General features: G+C 37.4%; 1 non-coding gene across 1 annotated transcript; it reads right to left on the reverse strand.

Annotated features, from left to right (window-relative positions):
* Positions 1-18878: 18878 nt before the first annotated feature.
* LOC128292177 (small nucleolar RNA R71) lies at positions 18879-18984 on the reverse strand. The gene has a single exon (XR_008282162.1). It is a non-coding gene; the product is annotated as a small nucleolar RNA R71 (small nucleolar RNA).
* Positions 18985-20856: the final 1872 nt, after the last annotated feature.

Consider the following 20856-nt stretch of genomic DNA (forward strand, 5'->3'; position numbering starts at 1 on the left):
TGTAACCCAAAAGAATTAAGCATGCAAGCATACAATTATCATATACAGAACCAGAACAGATACAGATACGGATATCATGTCCTTTTCAGATACAGTAGTAGAATCAGATACAGATATGCAAAATCCTACCCCTATACTCTACACAATATCTCCGTCCATCCCATCACACCATGTAGGGTTAAAAACACCCACCTATCCCTGCACACCACATCGTGTCATTAAGACACATATCGAATATAATATACAGTCAAGCTACCAGAATTTAGGCGTTTAACGCCGATCAGGATACTTCCTCCTCATATACAAATCCCACCCCAAAATAAATACAGAGCATACATACAAAATTTAACAGATAGATCATGCTTAACATGCACACTTAAACAAATAACAGGTAAACATGACATAATTATACTCAGAACAGTGTTTCAATCTAACAGATCACATAGTTTTAGGATTTACTAAGCCTTTACCGACCTTACGATAAGCCCACAGTCGATTAGGTCGACCAGTGCGACCTTATGAAAAATTTCAATATAATGGGCCCACATAACCATGTGGCTTGCTCGTATGGGCCCACACACCCGTGTGACCTACACACCCAGATTAACCTTGCCCATATAGCCCACACGGCCTAACCCAGAATCCACACGCCTGTGTGTTATACCCGTGTGGGCCCACACGCCTAAATTGGTCTTACTCTGTGGCCCACACGGCCACACTCGAGCCACCACATGACTATATGCTGTACACGGCCATGCCTTTGTCGACCACACAGCCGTGTACTCACACACGGCCAACTCTATGGGTGATCACACACCCATGTGGCGTCGACGGTTTTGTTTTTTGCCTTTGTCGAAGCTTCATTTTCTGCATTTTTGGTACACACCTGGTAATGATTTGATGCGAGAACTATCCCGAGCCTTCCAAAACCTAAAAACCAACATAACAACGTTCAATTTTAATCTTTTTACACTCGATTGAATCGAAAACCCGAAGTCAACCATAACTTAAATCAAGCACTTACCGCTTACTTCAACACTGTGAACGATTAACTACGATCCCGTAAGAGTAGAATAACAATCTTCTCGACTCACTACTGCCCAAAACAAAGGTATAACGCCAATTAAAACTTGGTAAAAAATTACAAGTTGTGGAATAGGAAAATCCCATTTACCAAGACGTACGATGAAAGCAAGAATGATGAAAACAAAGGTGTGACAGCCGACAACAGAAAACGAAACTGAAAGGGAGAAAAGGAAAAAGAAAACGGCAGGGAACAGAGGTCTAACGTCGGTTTTTTTCTTACGAATAGGGAGAGAAAATTTTGCAAAAAGAAAAGATAACAATTTTTGATAACCCCCAAATCCCATATTTTGCTCCCACTAACCCCCCTCTCTCAGAATTTCAATACAACCGAAACTCTATCAGTCAGCAGAGCAAAAATAAACCCCCTCGCTCGCACAGGGATTCGAACACAGGACCTCTAACACACCAACTCCCGTACCAGTGGAACCAGCAGGCTCATTCTGATGTAGATTTACAGAAAATTAAATATAAGCTCACTGAACAGAGATAGGACTTAATTCCAAAAAATAACAAAATTTTCCAAAGGTAGAGCTTGAACTTAGAACCCCTCACACACACCTAGAACACTTAACCACTGAAGCAGATACATATTTGTGTTAGATATTTACTGAAACAAAAACAAATAATTTAGGGCATTACATTTTATCCCATTGATAGTGCTCTAAGCTTAAAAGTACTAGTAATGGCTTGCATTGAAGAGAATTTTCTAGTTAGGGTAAGCATGGCGAAAATCATCTTGAGCCTTTTGTTCTTATTCAATCATCTTTCGAGATATCGGAAGGGTCTTGCAATTTAAGGATACAAAAAAATTATCTCAAATCATTATTCTTGTCGTTGCTTTTTAAGTGTTGCAGAAAATCCATAAGTTTCATTTTATGTAGTAACCAATGTATAATCCTATTTCATGATATACAATTTTAGTTTGGTTTTCAGTTTTGGATTATATTTTTATTAATTTGAAAATAGATCCTTCTTAAGTTGTTGAAGTCAAACCGACTTTCACAGTCGGCATAAAAATTACAGCCAAGAATTGTTATTCAAATTGGCTTCCAACTTTATGAAAATGTACCTTTGAAATTGATTGCAAGGTGGCTAAAAGTTTATAAATTGGCCTGCTAAAGGATAAACATTATCATGCTAGAAGTTTCATGAAAAATCAAAGGATAAAGATCATGATGGTAGCAATGGTTTGAATGGTCTTCAGTGGCAAGAATCGCTTAAGTTTAAGTCAGTTTAATAAGATTATAAATATAGTTCATGGGTTAGTATAATAGATGCTGAAATGTTAGTAAGCCTTAAGAAAAAAAAGAAGGAAAAAGTGTTGTGAGTGGAGAGAAAAAGAAAATAGCAGCAGCTAGTATAAAGAGAGAGAGAGAAAAAAAAGATATTTCATTGTATATTATTTGTGTATAATAAAAATTAGTATTCGAGCTTTTAATTTTTTATTACGCTTCCAACAAGTGGTATTCGATATAGGTTTGTGTCGACGTCACAATGGCAAACATGAGTCATAGATCCTGAAATTGACAAAGACAAATTGGAGCAATTGGAGCATCCAGATGAAGGCTTTGCTTGGTTTTCAAGATTGTTGGGACATTGTCGAAGAAGGATATTTCGAGCCCAAAAATGCAACTGCTAAAGCGGCTTTGACAAACAAAGAAAAAAGAGTATTGAAAGAAGCTCGTAAAAAGGATATTTCTATTGTGTGTTATTTGTATGTAATAAAAATTAGTATTTGAGCTATTAATTTTTTATTACGCTTCTAACAAGTAGTATCCGAGCTAGGTTCATGTCAATGTCACAAGGTAAACATGATTCAATCGTAGATCCCAAAATTAACAAAGAAAAATTATAACAATTGGAACATCCAGATGAAGGCTTTGCTCGATTCTCAAGATTGTTACAACGTTGTCAAAGAAGGATATGTTTAGTCTTAAGATGTAGCTACCGAAGTGGCTTTGACAAACAAAGAAAAAAGAGTATAGAAAGAAGCTCGTAAAAAGGATAAGAGGGCATTGTTCTTTATTTTTCAAGCTATTGATGAATCAAACTTTGAAAACATTCCAGATACGAAAACATCAAAAGAAGTGTGGGGAATTTTGCAAAAATACCTTTAAGGCGCGAAAAAGGCTAAAAAGGTACGTTTACAAACCCTTAAAGCCAAAATTGAGATGTTAAAATTGAAACTTTCAGAAAGTGTTGATGATTATGTCACCTGAATGAAAGTAATGATAAATGAAATGAAAATGAATGGAAAGACACTTGATGTCATAAGAGTAATGGAAAACATTTTACTGTCACTAACACGTAAATTTGATTATGTGGTTGTTTCCATTGAAGAGTCAAAAGATCTATAACAAATATTATTTGACAAACTTGTGGGTTCCCTCTAAGCTCATGAGCATAAAATCAAGCGAAATGATGACACTAAAAATTTGGAGCAAGTCTTGCAAAACAAGTTGTCTTTCAATGAAAGTGGAGCTAGCAATAGTTTTGGACAAGGTACAAGCAATCGTGGAGGATATCGTGGAAGATATAGAGGTGGACGAGGAACACGTGGATGAGGCAATCAATTATATGGTAGAGGCCAAAGAAGTAAGAATAGATGAGGATACTGCTGATGCATCAAGTCATCAAGTACCCACGTAGCCTCCTCAGCGCCAGGATTTCGCCACAGAACCTTTACTAAAGGAATTGACTTCCTCCTCAAAACCTTAATATCGCGAGCCAGAATTTGAACCGGCCCCTCCTCAAAGGTCAAATCCGGTCTAACCTCAATTTCCTCAATAGATTCAATGTTTGATGGGTCAGATTGGTACCGCCTCAACATCGAAACATGAAAGACATCATGGATACAGTCTAACTATGGAAGTTGCTTCAACTGATAAGCAACCGGTCCCACACGCTTCAGAATCTAATACGGCCCAATGAACCTAGGGCTTAACTTGCCCTTACAGCCAAATCTCAGAACCTTCTTCCACGGTGAAACCTTAAGAAAGACGAAGTCCCCTACAGAATACTCAATATCACACTTCTTCATATTCGCATAAGACTTCTTTCTATCAGAAGCAGCCTTTAGACGATCCCTAATTAGTCTGACCTTATCCTTGGTCTCAGAAACCAACTCAGGACCCGATACTTGTCATTCACCTAACTCAGTCCAACATAACAGAGTGCGACACTTACAACCATACAAAGCCTCATAAGGTGTCATCTGGATATTAGACTCGAAGCTTTTATTGTAGGCGAACTCAGCTAGCAGCAAATTATCTTCCCAACTACTTCGAAAAAAAATCGCACAGCTCCAAAACATATCTTCCAGTATTTGAATATCCCTCTCAGACTGAACATCGATCTGAGGATGGAACACAGTACTAAAATCTAATCTCGAACCCAAAGCTTCATGCAATTTCTTCCAAAACCGATAAGTGAAGCGAGGATCCCTATCAGAGATAATCGAAATAGAAACCCCATGAAGTCTTACAATCTCAGAGATGTAGAGCTTTCCCAACTTCTGCAGAGAGTAGTCAGTTTGAACCGAAATGAAGTGAGCAGGCTTGGTTAATCGATCCACGATGACCCAAATAGAATCCTTCTTAGTGGGTGTCAAGGGCAACCCACTAATGAAGTCTATTATTACACGTTCCCATTTCCATAAGAAAATATTCACTGGCTGCAACAAACCCAAAGACAACTGGTATTCAGCCTTAACTTACTGGCACGTCAAACATCGAGTCCCAAAATCTATAACCTTACGCTTCAAACTCGGCCACTAGTATAACTCACGGAGATCGTGATACATCTTATTACCACCAGGATGCATAGCATAAGGGCTACTATGTGTCTCCCTCAAAATAGACTGCCTCAGATCAGAATCATTCGACACACAGATCTGTCCTTGAAAACATAACACACCATCACTGTTTAACCCAAAATCAGCAGTAATACCACTTTTAATCTATCAAAACCACAAGCTCAGAGACTTATCCCCTAACTGCTTATCCCGAATCTGATCAATCCAAGTTAGCTTAACTTGCAACTCAGCCAATAGACTCCCATCATCAAATAGACTAAGGCGAGCAAACATCGCCCCCAAATCAGACATCGCTCTACAATTGAGAGCATTGGCCACCATATTGGCATTACCAGGATGAGACTCTATGGTGTAGTCATAATCTTTAAATAGCTAAATCTATTGACGTTGTCTAAAATTCAACTCTTTCTGAATGATGAGGTACTTGAAGCTTTTATGATCAGTGTAAATAATACACCTCTCACCATACAGATAGTGCCTCCAAATTTCAATGCAAAGACTACTGCAGCCAACTCAAGATCATGCGTCGGATAGTTCCCCTTGTGTGTCTTAAGCTAACGGGACGCATAAGCCATAACCTTACCATCCTGCATTAGAATGTAACCCAAACCAACATGCGACGCATCATTGTATACTACAAACTCATTTCCAAATTCAGGCAGTATCAGAACAGGAAATTGAGTCAGAACAGACTTGAGCTTCTCAAAGCTCGCTTGTTGTGCATCAGTCCACACAAAAGGGACACCCTTACGAAAAAGTTTAGTAAGAGGATTTGCAATAAGAGAGAACCCTTCCATAAAACACTGATAATAACCTGTCAGACCTAGTAAACTGTGGATTACAGACATGTTCTTAGGATCTTCTCGAATCCCATCAGTGGAAACTACATGCCTCAAGAAGATTACGTCTCACAACCAAAACTCGCACTTGCTCAACTTAGCGTAGAGCTATTTTTCTCGAAGAATCTGGAGCACAACTCGAAAATGCTCATCATGCTCATCCTCGGTCTTAGAGTAAACCAGAATGTTACGGATGAAGACCAGGACGAACTAATTCAGATAAGACTAGAATAATCAGTTCATCAGATTCATAAATATAGCCAGAGCATTTGTTAGACTAAAAGGCATAACTAGGAACTCGTAATGTCCAAATCGAATCCTAAATACAGTCTTATGAACATCAGCTTCCTTAACCCTCAACTGGTGATACCTAAAACGAAGATCTATCTTAGAAAACACTGAAGCCCCTTGGAACTAATCAAACAAGTCGTCGATCTTCAAAAGTGGATACTTATTTTTCACAGTCAACTTATTCAACTGCCAATAATCGATGCACATCTTCATGGTCCCATCCTTTTTCTCACAAATAGAACCGATGCCCTCCATGGAGACACACTAGGATCGATGAAACCACGATCCAGAAGTTTCTACAGTTGAGCCTTAAGCTCTGTAAGCTCCTTTGGTGCCATTCGATAAGGAGCTATAGACACTGGAGCTATACCCGGAAGAAGATCAATCCTAAACTCAACTTCCCGATTCAGAGGTAAACCAGGTAACACCTCAGGAAAGACATCCGAAAAATCCATCACAATTCTGATATCCCCAATAGAAGAGCCCTCAGAAGCCGAAACACTGACGTAAGCCAAATACGCCTTACACTCTCTCCGAACTATTTTTTTAGCCACAAGCGCGAAGATCACATTGGACAGATAATCTCGACGCTCGCCAATCATAACCACCTCTATATCATCATTGGTCTTCAGAACGACACTCTTACATGCGTAATCTAAACTGACTCGATGCTCAACCAACCAGTCTGTACCCAGAATTAGATCGAACTCCCCAAACGAAGCTCTATCAGATTTGCCAGAAAAATCGCCCCTTGCACTTCTAGCGGAACATCCCTATAAAGTTTACTAACCCGAACAGACTGCCCCAACGGACTCAGTACAATCACCTCACTAAAAGTACTCTCCTTAGTAACCCCCAAGTTTTTAGAAACAAAGCTAGCTACATAGGAATATGTGGAACCTATAACTATCAAAGCAGTATAAGGTATGTCGAATATAAGGAACGCACCGGTGATAACATCTAGAGCATCTCTATCCTCTCGACATCGAGCAGTATAAACAAGTAAAAGATGCCTCGCCTCAGTCTGACTGGCACCTCTGCCCGGTGCTCTCTGTACACGACCCACACTGTTTCCAGCCCTAGCCTATCCACAGCCCCTAGGTGGCTGCTGAACTGTCCTTTGAGGCTACATAAAACCCGGAACTGAAGCTGGCATCTGATCTGTCTGCTGTGGATACTGCCTAATACTGTTCTAAAGAGACCCACACCTTAGACAAGCCCCAATCCTCCTCCAACACTCGCCTGGCCCAGTAGGAGCAACAATGGCCCCCACTCTAACCGGCCCATCAGATCTGGCCTTTTTTTAGGCCTCTACACAAAACTTGAGAGCTTCAAATCCCTTTTGTTCTTACCTCTTTCTTTGTCCTTGGTCTGGCACTCCACGTGCTTAACATCCTCAGTAATCTTTGCCTTCTCTACCAATACTGCAAACTCACGCTCCTTCTGTAGAGCAATCAGTACTCTCAAACTGTCCCTCAGATCATCCTCAAAATAGATACACCTCTCGTACTCTGATGCCACCAAGCCTTGAGCATAGCAGCTCAACCTCAAAAACTTGGCCTCATACTTGGTCAGAAACCTATCCCCTTACGTGAGATTCATGAACTCACATCTACGAGCATCAACATAGCTTGCCCTCACATATTTACTCTAGAAAGTAGTTTTAAAGAAGTCCCAGGTCAAACGATCAGGCTGAGTACCCTCCTCAACAGTCAGCCACCACTGATAAGCCTCATCATAAAGCAGAGAGACTACACCCTTCAATTTCTGCTCAGGAGTGCAGTCTAGATCATTTATAATCCTCCCTGTGGCCACCAACCAATACTCGGCCACACTAGGGGCTACTCTAGTGACACCCCTAAATAACTCAGCACCATTGGACTAGAGTCGTTCAATTACCGACCTTCGGCCCCTAGCTCTAGAATGGGGTCAGCACCCTTTCCAAAATCCTCAGCATGGCTTGAGACAATGCGTCGTCCCCAGCCAAGTGACTCTAAGACACAGTCTCAGTAGCAGGCGATACTAGCGCCTCACTAGTATCCAGATTTTGCATACTGCCCAGAAAGAAAGACTCAGCTCAAGCCCTCTACTGCCTCTTCCACTGCTACGAGTACCACGTCTGCAAATTCCACGAGCACTCATTGTCTAATTCGAGTTTTATCTACATTAAAAATTTTATGCATCATTTTTAGTACTTATTAGCAAATATTTTATGCATAATTTATCAGAAGTTAGAAATATTTTTCGATGTTCCAATTTTCTAACTATCTCAGTATAGTCTCAGAAGGCACTAACTACAGTATTTTCAAAATAAACTATCTCAATTTTAGAAGTATTTACAATACCGGCGCCGGAGACTCGATGAACCACATACTTTCTCAGATCATTCAGTTTATTTAGAAACCAGTTCTTTTAAAACAAAATTTTGGAACCCAAAATTCACAGCTGAGTTTGTAACCTGACTCTGATACCACTAAATGCAATACCCCAAACCCGGCCTAAACATTATGGTTGAATTCGGAGGTGTCACATGGAAAAATATTGAAAACAGGTTGATTTGATTGTAAAACCCACATTCCTTCGTGTTTAATACAGAAAACATTATTTTAAAAGTTATTTGTCAATAACTTATTACAGTGGAAGCTTTATTCATTTATGTTGAAAACGAAGTCATGTTTTTAGGAAGATCATTGTTTGCATAAAACCGTTGTTTCTAATTAAACGTTTTACCAAAGCAATAAAATCAGAAATGACCAGTAAAAAATCAAACACTCCAGAGAATCCAAAAATTTACAAACTCTCAAATGATTACCAAAAATATAAACAAAAACCATAAATTATTAACTTTAATCAGTTTTATGAAAAAGTGGTCACCTCTGAGTCCCACAGCACCGATCTGCCTAAGACTGTGGATTACCTGACAAACAAACAAGCAAATGTGAATTTACGTAAACTCAATTTGTAACCCAACAGAATTAAGCATCCAAGCATACAATCATCATATACAGAACCAGAACAGATATAGATACGAACATTATGTCCTTTTCAGATACAGTAGCATAATCAGATACAGATATGCAAAATCCTACCCCCATCACACTGTGAGGGGTTAAAAACACCCACCCATCCCTACACACCATATCATGTCATTAAGACACATATCAGATATAATATGCAGTCAAGCTGCCAGAATTTAGGTGTTTAACACCGATCAAAATACTTCCTCCTCATATACAAATCCCACCCCAAAACAAATACAGAGCATACATACAAAATTTAACAGATAGATCATGCTTAACATGCACACTTAAACAAATAATAGGTACACATGACATAATTATACTCAGAACAGTGTTTCAGTCAACAGATCACATAGTTTTAGGATTTAGTAAGCCTTTACCGACCCTACGATAGGCCTATAGTCGATTAGTTCGACCCGTGCGACCTTACGAAAAATTTCAGTATAATGGGTTCACATGCTCGTGTGACTTGCCCGTGTGGGTCTACAAGCCCGAGTGACCCACGCACCCAGAATGACCTTACCTGTATGACCCACACAGTCTGACCCAGAATCTACATGCCCATGTTATACTCATGTGGGCCCACAAGCCCAGATTGGTCTTACCCGTCTGGCTCACACGGCCACACTTGAGCCACCACACAGTCGTGTGCTGCCCACGACCATGCCTTCGTCGACCACACGACCGTGTACTTTCACACGACCTACTATACGGGCGATCACACTTCCGTGTGGTGTTGACAATTTTGTTTTTCAATTTTTGATAAGCTTCATTTTCTGCGTTTCGGGTACACACCTGGTAATGATTTGATGCGAGAACTATCCCGAGCCTTCCAGAACCTAAAAACCAACATAACAACACTCAATTTTAATCTTTTTACACCCGATTGAATCGAAAACCCGAAATCAACCATAACTTAAATCAAACACTTACCACTTACTCCAACACTGTGAACGATTAACTACGATCCCGTAAGAGTAGAATCACGATCTTCTCGACTCGCTGCTGCCCAAAACAAAGGTATAATCCCAATCAACACCTTCATTTTCTGCATTTTTGGTACACACCTGGTATGATTTGATGCGAGAACTATCCCGAGCCTTCCAGAACCTAAAAACCAACATAGCAACGCTCAATTTTAAGCTTTTTACACCCGATTGAACCGAAAACCCGAAATCAACCATAACTTAAATCAAGCACTTACCACTTACTCCAACACTGTGAAACATTAACTACGATCCCGTAAGAATAGAATCACAATCTTCTCGACTCGCTGCTGTCCAAAACAAAGGTATAACCCCTATTAAAACTTGGTAAAAAATTACAAGTTGTGGAATAGGAAAACCCCGTTTACCAAGACGTACGACGAAAGCAAGAATGATGAAAACAAAGGTGTGACAACCGACAATAGGAAACAAAACTGAAAGGGAGAAAAGGAAAAAGAAAACGGTAGGGAACAGAGGTCTAACGTCAGTTTTTTTCTTAGGAAGAGGGAGAGAAAATTTTGCAAAAAGAAAATATAACAATTTTTTATAACCCCTAAATCCCATATTTTCTCCCACTAACCCCTCTCTCTCAGACTTTCAATACAACCGAAACTTTATCAGTCAGCAAAGCAAAAATAAACCCCCTCGCTCGCACAGGGATTCGAACACAAGACTTCCAACACACCAATTCCCTTACCACTAGAACCGACAGGCTCATTCTGATGTGGATTTACAGACAATAAAATATGATCCCATTAAACATAGAAAGGGCTTAATTCCAAAAAATAACAAAATTTGCCAAAGGTAGAGCTTGAACTTAGGACCCCTCACACACACCCAGAACACTTAACCACTGAATCAGATACACATTTGTGTAAGATATTTACTGAAACAAAAACAAATAATTTAGGGCGTTACGTTTTATCCCATTTATTGTGCTCTAAGCTTAGAAGTACTAGCAATGGCTTGCATTAAAAAGAATCTTTTAGTTAAGGTAAGCATGACGGAAATCATCTTTAACCATTTGTTCTTTTTCAATCATCTTTTGAGATATCAGAAGGCTCTTAGGATTTAAGGATAGAAACAAAACTATCTCAAATCATTATTCTTTTCGTTGTTTGTTAAGTGTTGTAGAAAATCCATAAGTTTCATTTTATGTAGTAACCAATGTATAATCTTATTTCATGATATACAATTTTAGCTTGGTTTTCAGTTTTGGATTATGTTTTTATTAATTTGAAAATGGATCTTACTTAAGTTGTTGAAGTCAAACCGACTTTCACAGTCGGCATAAAAATTGTAGCCAAGAATTGTTATTCAAATTGGCTTCCAACTTTAAGAAAATGTGGCTTTGAAATTGATTGCAAGGTGGCTAAAACTTTGCTAAAGGATAAACATTATCATGCTAGAAGTTTAATGAGAAATCAAAGGATAAAGATCATGATGGTAGTAATGGTTTGAATGGTCTTAAGTGGCACGAATTGCTTAAGTTTAAATCAGTTTAATAAGATTATAAATATAGTTCATGGGTTAGTATAATAGATGCTGAAATGTTAGTAAGCCTTAAGAAAAAAGGAAAGAAAAAGTGTTGTGAGTGGAGAGAAAAAGAAAACTAGTAGCCGCTAGTATAGAGAGGTAGAGAGAGAAAAAAAGATATTTTATTGTATGTTATTTGTGTATAATAAAAATTAGTATTCGAGCTTTTAATTTTTTATTACGGTTCCAACAAGTGGTATCAGAGCTAGGTTTGTGCCATCATAATGGAAAACATGATTCATAGATCCTGAAATTGACAAAGACAAATTATAGCAATTGGAGCATCCAGATGAAGGCTTTGCTCGGTTCTCAAGATTGTTGAGACGTTGTCGAAGAAGGATATTTCGAGCCCGAAAATGCAACTGTCAAAGTGGCTTTGACAAATAAAGAAAAAGAAGTATTGGAAGAAGCTCGTAAAAAGGATATTTCTATTGTGTGTCATTTGTATGTAATAAAAATTAGTATTTGAGCTATTAATTTTTTATTACGCTTCTAATAAGTAGTATCTGAGCTAGGTTCATGTCAATGTCACAATGGTAAACATGATTCAATCGTAGATCCCAAAATTAACAAAAACAAATTATAACAATTGGAACATCCAGATGAAGGCTTTGCTCGATTCTCAAGATTGTTGCAACGTTGTCAAAGAAGGATATGTCGAGTCTTAAGATGCAGCTACCGAAGTGGCTTTGACAAACAAAGAAAAAAGAGTATAGAAAGAAGCTCATAAAAAAGATAAGAGGGCATTGTTCTTTATTTTTCAAGTTGTTGATGAATCAACCTTTGAAAACATTCCAGATGTGAAAACATTAAAGGAAGTGTGGGGAATTTTGTAAAAATACCTTCAATGAGCAGAAAAGGCCAAAAAGGTACGTTTACAAACCCTTAGAGCCAAATTTGAGATATTGAAAATTAAACTTTCAGAAATTGTTGATGATTATGTCACCTGAATGAAAGTTGTGGTAAATGAAATAAAAATGAATGGAAAGACACTTGATTTCGTAAGAGTAATGGAAAAAATTTTATGGTCACTAACAAGCAAATTTGATTATATGGTTGTTGCCATCGAAGAGTCAAAAGATCTATAACAAATTTCAATCGAAAAACTTGTGGGTTCCCTCCAAGCTCATGAGCATATAATCAAGCAAAATGATGATCCTGAAAATTTGGAGCAAGTCTTGCAAAACAAGTTGTCTTTTAATGAAAGTGGAGCTAGAAATAGTTTTGGACAAGGTACAAGTAATCGTAGAGGATATCGTGAAAGATATTGAGGTGGACGAGGAACACGTGGATGAGGTAATCAATTATATGGTAGAGGCCAAACAAGTAAGAATATCAAACATCAAGTCGTGGATGAGGAGTTTGAGGCTAAGGCCGAGGTCGAGGAGGAGGCAGATTTCAACAAGGAAATAAATCTCAGATACAATGTTATAATTTCAATAAAAATGACCATTTTAGTTATGAGTGTAGATCAAATCCCAAGGTGGAGGAGAGAATGTAGCAATAGCTAATGAAGAAGAAAACGTGGAATCCAGCGTATTCCTCACTTATAAAGAAAGTGAAAAATCAAGTAAAAATATTTGGTTTCTTAATAATTGCAACAACAATCACTTGTGTGGTTGAAAGGACCTACTTTTAGAGTTGGACAAGAATATTCATGAACAAGTAACATTTGGAGATGAATCATATGCCACAGTCAGAGGTAAACGCAATGTTACTATTACACAAAAGAATGGAGAAAAGAAGTACATATCAGATGTTTATTACGTACTAACTTTGAAAAACAACATCATCAGCCTTGGACAGCTTCTAGAAAAAAGCTATGAAATATATATATGAAGGATTGCATGCTCGCTTCAAAACATAAAAGTGGTGAATTAATTGCCTAAGTTGTTATGACGCATAACTGACTATTTACTATGTCATTGAATTTGGAGAAGTGAAGTGTATGAAAAATGCAATCAATGATGATTCATGGTTTTGGCATTTAAGGTTCGGGCATCTTAGATTTTCTGGCCTGAAGCTATTATGAAAAGAGAAGATGGTAAATGGATTACTAGAAATCAATCCTCCTAATCAACTGTGTGAAGCTTGCACTAAAGGAAAACAAGACAGACAGAGTTTTGAAGTTGGAAAATCTAGACGAGCCAAGAGACAATTGGAGATTCTGTACTCCAACATAGCAAGTCCCTTTGATATTCCGTCACTTGACGAAAATAGATACTATCTTACTTTTATTAATGATTTTAGTAGAAAAAGTTGGATATATCTTCTTAAAACAAAATCAGAAGTACTTGACAAGTTTATTGAGTTAAAAGTTGTAGTAGAAAAACAAAGTGGACATTATATTAAGATACTCAAAACTGATAAAGGCGCTGAGTTTACTTCAAAACTATTTGAAAGCTTTTGTAAAAAGCATGGAATAATTCACTAGTTAACAACTACATACACTCCACAACAAAATAACTACACTATTCTTGATATGACAAGAAGTATGCTTAAATGTAAGCATTTACCAATAACTTTCTGGGTTGAAGCTATTTAATGTGTTATTTATTTGTTGAACCGGTGTCCAACAAAAAGTGTGATGAAGCCTAGAGCAATCAAAAGCCAAGAGTCGAACATCTCAAAAATTTTGGATACATTGCATATGCCCATATTCCTGGCCAAACGAGAAAGATACTTAGAACAAATGAGTGAAATGTAATTTCATTAGTTATGAAAAAGGAAGCAAAGCATGTAGGCTATACAACCTTCTTACCAAAAAAGTTATTATTTCAAGAGATGTTGAATCCGATGAAGCTAATTACTGGAGATGGAGCGAAGAAGAAAAGAAAATTGAAGGATTATTTTTCAGTGATGACAAAGACGTTGAAGGATTATTTTTCATTGATGATAAAGACGACGACTTCATCAATCAAAAACAAGACGACGATCAAAGCCCTCCACAAAGTTCTGTTGTAACAACTCCTACAATATCATCATCAACAATTCTAGCGATTTAGAGGAAGCACCTGCAAGAATGCATAGTTTACGTAATATTTATGATCTTATAGAACCCATAGAAGCAACAGTCAATTATTCTTTATTCTACTTAATGACAAAATGTGATTCAATAACAAATGAAAATGCAATTGAAGATGTCAAATAGAAGAAGGCAATGGATGAATAAATTGCAACAATAAAAAGAAATGACACGTGGAAGTTAACAAGTCTACCAGAAAGACATAGTCCAATTGGAGTCAAATGGGTGTACAAGGTGAAGACCAACAAAGAAGGAAAAGTGGAGAAATACAAAGCCAGACTAGTTGCAAAAGGCTACAAGCAAAGGTATGGAGTGGACTATGATGAAATATTTACTCCGGTCACCAGAATTGACACTATAAGACTTCTCACGGCAATTGCAGCACAAAATAAATGGAAGATTTATCATATGGATGTGAAGTCAGCATTCCTTAATGGCTACCTAGAAGAAGAAGCCTACATAGAACAACCACTTGGATATAATAAACAAGGAAAAGAAGACAAAGTATATCGCTTGAAGAAAGTTTTATATGGATCGAAGCAAGCCTCGAGAGCATGGAACATAAGAATAGATGAATATTTTTAGAATAATGGTCTAGGTGTGTTCATTGACTTTAAGAAAGCTATGACTAAAAAATTTGAAAGGAAAAATATTGGTGAAATATCATATTTTCTTAGAGTTGAAGTGAAACAAATGAAAGATGGAATATTTATGTCTCAAAAGAAGTATGCAGAACATATTTTAAGAAATTCAGAATGAAAGATTGAAAGTCGGTAGCCAAGCCAGCAGAACCAGGCATAAAATTAAGTGTCGATTCGTCTAGAGAGCCAATAAATCCAACGTTGTTTAAAAGTATCATTGGAAGTTTAAAGTACTTGAATATCACGCGACCAGATATCATGTACGTAGTGGGAATAGTTAGCAAATACATGGAGAAGCCAAAATAAGATCACTTAATTGCAGCAAAGAGAATTTTGAAATACATCAAAGGTATGATGGATCATGGTTTATTTTATACACACTCACAGTGTTCAAAATTGGTAGGTTATTTAGATAATAATTATGGTGGTGACTTGGATGATCACAAAAGCACATCTGAATATTTATTCCATATTGGCTCCTTAGTATTTTCATGGTCATCGAAAAAGCAACAAACAATAGCCATCTCAATATGCAAAGCATAATACATAGCTGTTGCAACATGCACGTGTCAAGCAATTTATTTAAAAATATTTTGGGTGAATTATCTATTATACAATGAGGACCAATAGCAATTTATGTTGACAACAAGTCCACAATATCTCTTACAAAGAATCCGATGTCTCATAGTTGAAACAAGCATAACGATACAAAGTATCATTTTATTCGAGACTAAGTGAAGAATAAAAGTGTGGAGTTAGTCCACTACAGAACAGAAGATCAATTGGCAGACATTTTCATGAAGCCATTAAAAGCGGACGTATTCTATAAACTCAAAGAAAAGATTGGAATAAAAGCTCGATTTCAAACTGACTTTCATAGTTGGCATAAAAATTGCAGCCAAGAATTGTTATTCAAATTTGCTTCCAACTTTATGAAAATATGGCTTTGAAATTGATTGCAAAGTGGCTGCAACTTTATAAATTGGTCTACCAAAGGATAAGCATAAGCATTATCATGTTAGAAATTTCAAGAAAAATCAAAGGATAAAGATAATGATGGCAACAATGGTTTGAATGGTCATAAGTGGCAAGAATTGTTGAAGTTTATTTCGGTTTAATAAGATTATAAATATAGTTCATGGATTAGTATAATAGATTAGTGAGCCTTGAGAGAAGAAAGAAAAAAAATTGTTGTGAGTGAAGAGAAAAAGAAAACTAGCAGCAACTAGTATAGAGAGAAAAAAAAAAGATATTTGTATTGTATGTTATTTGTGTGTAATAAAAATTAGTATTTGAGCTATTAATTTTTCATTATGTTTCAAACATAAACATTTTCTTCTCTTGCAATCAGTTATAGTAAGACAACCCCGAAAGCAATCACCAAAACCTGACTCCGATTTGACACCAATTACAGGCTAAGTCTAGTGTGAAAAGCAGAGGCATGGGAGGATGGATGGAGGAAAAAATGGGTTAAAAAAGAAGATGATGATGATTATGATTATGAACTGTGGTGAGTTTAGAAAATAGTCAGAAAAATATGATGTGACGTGCTAGTTAGACGCAGTTATAGAGTTAATAGTGAGTGATAAGTCGTAACTTATATATATTTTTATCCCATAATTAGCACATTTTTGGATGAATTATCATTAGATTTGTGGAATTTCATGCTCCTAATCCTTTGATTTCATGTTTTATACTTAAGTGAGCATAGGAGAGTAAAAAGAGCTAGAAACGGGCCAAAAATGGAGAAAATGGGTCAATGTGGGAAATCAACATGGCTTGGACTTCCTCATACGGGTAGACCACACGCCCGTGTCTATTTAGCAAACTTTAACACGGCCTAAACCACCCCACACGGGCGTGGCACACGACCGCGTCCCTATCGAGCCCAAGTCTAGTTCTACTAAGAAAAGGCCACTTTTAAGGGTTTTGAAGCATCCCAAAGCCTATATAAACACCCGATGAGGCACCTAGAGAAACACACGGAGTGGGAGGCAAGGAATTACTCGAAGAAAGCCGATTGATCCATCTCAGAAGCCGGATTCTCCTTCAAGACTGAAGATCTCCCTTCAATTTCCTTCAGGGGTTTTTAGGTTTCTTTATGTTTTGTTATTATTATTCTTCTGAGATGTTTTCTTTTACACATATGAACTAAATCCCCTAAATACCTAAGGAGGATGAAACCTAAGACGGATCTTGTTACTATTTTCTGAATTATATGATAAATACTTGATTTGTTCTTAATTATGTATTCTTAATACTTAGTTTAATATTCCAGGATATTCATTCAAGTATTGATGTGCTTATTCAGAGGCAAAAGTCCCTGTCTAAGAGTAGATCTAGCATAATTAAGAGGAGTTGATTGCACCCCTAGACATAGGGCGACATAAATCTGCCGGATTAGGGTCAAACCTAATAAGGGCATTCATAGATCGAGTTAATGCAACACTAGTGGTTTTAATCAGAAAGAGATTTTCAATTAATCAACCTAGGGTTAGACGTTGTTAGTCTCGAGAGAGATAATAATATAAATTAGGGATTTCTACGGATCGGGTTAAGTGAATAAATCGTCTAGTTCAGAATCAAATAACAAGTGAAGTCTAGGTGGATTCTTCCTTGGATATTGTCTAAATCAATCAGTTTTTCCCAAAAGTATTTCCCCAATTTACTTCCTATGCATTCTTAGTTTAGTTAATTAGTTTAGATAAAACAAATCCCTTTATTTTTAGGCTAGATAATAAAAAAAGGGTTAATACTAGTACTTTTAGTTCCTGTGGGTTCGACATTCCGATCTTGCTATAAGCTATACTACTGTTCTATAGGTGTGCTTTCCTTTATCGTGATAATAGTTAGTTTTCAAGTATGATCAATCCTAAATACAAAACTTATCAAGTACATCAAGTTTTTGGCGCCGTTGCTGGGGAACTAAAATATTAAGAACGCTTAATTTTTATTACTTTAGTCATTTATTTTTATTGCAATCTAAATTTATTTTTGCTTAAATTATTAAAATTTTCTTCTTTTTTTTTTTTTTGCTTCTGGGAGGTTTTTATAGTTTATGACTAGAAGAAACTCGTCAGGACCTCTACTTTTTGATAGTGAGATCGAAAGCACAGCTCACAGAAACTGAAGAAAAATAAGACGAAGCCTACGATACATAGAGGAAGGGCAAGAGGACGATTTTCAATCCACAACCGAGGAGATGGCTGATAATCATAATAATCAGTTACCTCCTGTGGCTATTGCAGACCCAGTAAATCAGAATCCTGCTCCTCGTACTATGTATGATTATGCTAAACCTAGTTTAACAGGAGCTGAATCGAGTATAGTTAAAACTGTTATTGCTGCAAATTATTTTAAACTGAAACCTAACACGATTCAAATGATACAACAGTTTGTTCAGTTTGATGGTTTGCAAGATGAGGATCCAAACACTCATTTAGCAAACTTTCTGGAATTCTGCGACACCTTTAAGATCAATGGCGTTTCTGACCATGCCATTCGCCTTCGGTTGTTTCCCTTTTTATTAAGAAATAAGGCTAAACAGTGGTTAAACTCATTACCACGAGGGTCAATCGCTACTTGGGAACAAATGACCGAAAATTTTTTGCTTAAATACTTTTCGCCGACTAAAACGGCTAAATTAAGGAATGATATTTCTTCTTTGTGCAGATGGATTTAGAAACACTCTATGATGCATGGGAGAGATACAAGGATCTATTGAGAAGGTGCCCTCACCATGGGTTACCACTTTGGCTACAGGTTCAAACTTTTCACAATGGTCTGAATCCTTCGACCAGACAGATGATTGACGCAGCTGCTGGTGGGACTATCAATAATAAAACACCTGAAGAGGCTTATGAATTTATAGAAGAGATGTCACTGAATAATTATCAGTGGCATGTCATGAGGACAAAGCCGACGAAAGCGGACGACATTTTTAACGTCGATTCGGTCACTATGCTCTCTAATCAGGTAGAACTTTTGAATAGAAAAATTGATAGTTTACTTGGTTCTTTGCAGGTTCATCCAGTAATGCAGTGCGATACAAATGGATGTGGAACGAGCAATTCAGAATACCCACCCTATGGCCACAACATGGAAAACGAGCAATTGAATTATATGGGTAATAATCATTGACCTCAAAATAATCCTTATAGTAATACTTACAATGCTGGTTGGAGGAACCATCCAAATTTCTCATGGGGAGGCCAAGGAAATTAGAGACCACCACCCCCTCCAGCTTCCAACAACAACCTTACCAGCAAGAGAAAATGCCGAACCTTAAGGAGATGATGACAAAATTTATTTTAGTAGCAAAAACCCATTTTCAGAACACTGAAACTGCACTTAAAAATCAGCAAGCATCGATCCAAGGGCTCGAGAATCAAATTGGACAGCTGGCTAAGATGATTTCAGAAAGACCACCAGGAAGTCTACCTAGTAACACCGAACCCAATCCAAAAGAGCATGTGAAAGCAGTTACACTTAAGAGTGGGAAAGTGTTAGCTAAATCTGAAAAGAAGCCACCACAAGAAGCTGACAGAACCGAATGAGAGGAAGGGAAACCCGAAAACAATGATAATCCAATGTCAAAGGAATATAAACCACCAATCCCATATCCAGAAAAGTTGAAGAAAGACCGCATGGATGCACAATTCGGTAAATTCTTAAACTTTTTAAACAACTGCATATTAACTTACCTTTTGTTGAAGCTATATCGCAGATGCATACATATGCAAAATTTTTAAAGGAGCTTCTAACAAATAAAAGGAAGTTTGAAGACTTATCTACAGTGGAACTTAATAAGGAGTGCTCGACCATACTCCAAAATAAATTGCCAACCAAACTGAAAGATCCAAAAAGTTTTACTATTCCCTGCTTAATTGGTAGTTTGAATATTGATAAGGCACTAGCTGATTTAGGCGCTAGCATTAATTTGATGCCATATAAAATGTTTAAACAACTTGGTCTTGGTGAACCTAAACCTACTAGGATGAGTATTCAACTAGCTGATAGATCTATTAAATATCCTAGGGGTATTATAGAGGACGTACTTATAAAAGTAGATAAATTTATATTCCCTGTTAATTTCGTTATGCTTGACATTGATAAACTGTAAATTATACATATTTTTACCCCATGTTTAATGCTTTTTATGGATGATTTCTCATTAGAATTGGTGAATTCGATGCTCTTAATGCTTTAATTTCATGTTTTATACTTAGAAGAGCATAGGAGAGCGAAAGGAACGAGAAACGGGCCAAAAATAGAGAAAATGAGCCAAAGTACGAACTTAACACGGCCTGGACTTCTTCATACGGGCAGCCCACATGGCCGTGTCAATTTTGCAGAATCGAAGCACGATTCACACGGGTAGACCACACGGCCGTGTCAATTTGGCAGGCTCGAACATGGCCTGAAGTAATCACACACGGGCATGTCCTTACCGAGCCCAAGTTGAGTCCAATTCGGAAAAGGCCACTTTTGAGGGCTCATAAGCATTCCAAAGCCTATAAATACACCCTAGAGGAGGAAGAAAAGAGAGACAGAGAAGGGGGAGTAAGGAATTACTCCAAGGAATCCGATTGATCCATCTCGGAAGTCGGATTCATCAT

This window comes from Gossypium arboreum, chromosome 4 (genome assembly GCF_025698485.1).
Source record: "Gossypium arboreum isolate Shixiya-1 chromosome 4, ASM2569848v2, whole genome shotgun sequence".
In the NCBI taxonomy this organism is placed as follows: Eukaryota; Viridiplantae; Streptophyta; class Magnoliopsida; order Malvales; family Malvaceae; genus Gossypium; species Gossypium arboreum.